The sequence below is a fragment of the Brachyistius frenatus genome, unplaced genomic scaffold (assembly GCF_029030835.1).
Source record: "Brachyistius frenatus isolate BFR_SWC_R1_liver_20210118 unplaced genomic scaffold, ASM2903083v1 Contig_1, whole genome shotgun sequence".
NCBI lineage: Eukaryota > Metazoa > Chordata > Actinopteri > Embiotocidae > Brachyistius > Brachyistius frenatus.
The window spans coordinates 6,571,979-6,574,032 of record NW_027210600.1 but is presented as its reverse complement, the minus strand read 5'-3'; positions in this window follow the sequence as shown (position 1 = coordinate 6,574,032).

The window sequence follows — 2,054 nt, the reverse complement described above, 5'->3', positions numbered from 1 at the left end:
CTGGAAGAAAATACAAAGAACATCCATGTTGAAGCAAACAACACAGATTCAAATCGTTTGGAGCATAAAGACAGCGCTGGGAAACCCATGGGACAAATAGTCACAGCAATAACATGTCTGGCACATTGATAGAAAACACACGCCAGCTCTAAGAGCGCCATGCTTGTGATACAAAGCCCAGCCTCAAATGAAGACCTTGTTTCTGAGACCCTGTTCCCAAAGACACCCGAGACATCACGGAGCATCATCAATATGATTATAGAATTTTTTTTTTAAATTTTTTTTTAGAAAGGCTTGGTGATTATCTATTGGACGTCAGATTAAATTATAGTGACCGTGAATATAACACCTAGTCCCTACATGTCAGGACCATAATGCAGAATGTAGGTCCTGTCGCTCCCTTTAATGTCAGACTAGTAACATCTAGTGACATTTTACCAAAACCTTTCAACTTATATTATAAAATTCGATCAATGTCTCAAAATTATAACAAAACCTGTAAACAGAACAACAATAATTCAGGCAGTGAAACCAAACATTTGCTCATCTCTCATGCCTTTCCTAGATTGCTCCAAAAACATGCGGTCTTTTGATTTAATGCTTTATCTAAAAATGTTAGGCTGGTAATGGTCAAAATCAGAGAGGAATCCAACCCTAGAGGCTGTACCAGCTCTACTTGCCGCTCTTACTGTGCAGGAGTAGCACAGCACTGTTATACTTGAAAGAAAAATAACTTAGCCTCTCTAACGCTTTGTTAGTGAGTGGCTGTGTTGTGTGTGAATAATCACTGTTATAACTCCTTCCATTGAGCTGCTGCTGATTCAGCACGGACACTCTCTAATCAGCCGTTCTATAATAACAATAATGATATTACAGCAGTGCTGACTGTTATCACAAGTTTACTCCCCTCTCCAGGGACAAGATGTGGCCTGTTGTGCTGCAGCTGCAAAACACACACGAGTTGAAGCTGGAGGTTGAAAGTGCATCTTGGTGGTATCAAAGCATAAATGAAGCATAATTTATGGCAGGATGAACAAACTCTGCTGAGGACAGTCAAACAAACACAATTATAAGTGCAAACAGACGGGTTTCCCTGGAGCATCTGAACTGGTGATACACCTCTCGCCTTTGCGAAGAAGAGCTAGCATGTAGCTCACTTGTGTCTGATGTTTCAGAGCAATTTTGCATGTTAACTACAGTCTTCCTGCTGTAATCAGTCTGTCTCAGGCTCTGCACAGCTGCTCATTAGCATCTGCAGCAGTGGCCATGTTTCCTGTTATTAGTAAAAGCGCTCTGAAGAGGGTGGGCCCGACCCGGGGGCGGGTATAATGAATCTGGCTCACCCTGGCAGGACCACTAGGGTCGTGACAGCTTGTGAGTTATGCTCCTCCATAGGTTGAAATGATACTTTTTTTTTAATACAATAATGTATAATAGAGATGTCGCCAAAGACACAATATATTTAGTAGGAATAAGCTTCAAATTTGTGAAAAAAGCAAAAACAAACATGCACAGAACATGAAAAAGATATAAACTCTTAAACGATGATTAAGAACGACAAATGAACCACAACTGTACTTCAGTTTTTATACAGTAAACGTCATATTTAAAAATCTGCTAATCAACATTTGCGATGTCGAGTGACTGAGTTTGGGCTGATATCAGATCATGAGAAGGAATAATATACGAATTGCAGAATTAAATGCTGTTTTTTTTAAAGGTTACACACCATCTGGAGGCTCTTATTAGTCAAGCATTTCAAGTACAGTAAGCGAATGTACCGTTTGTACTACGAGGTGGCGATGAAAATCAAACCCACTGACTGATACAACCAAAAAAACAACCCCAAAAAACAAAACAGTCACAGACCATATACATGCACATTGTATGGCCAGTCACTGGACAAACACACTATGCACTGGTGTGCTCACTATTCACCTGATCTCGTTGATATATTGACAAACATCAAGCTGAGTGAGGAGCTGTCAGATATGAGAGTCGGAGGGATTTTCACCTTGATCAGTTTGACTACTGCCATTACGACCGTCTAATAT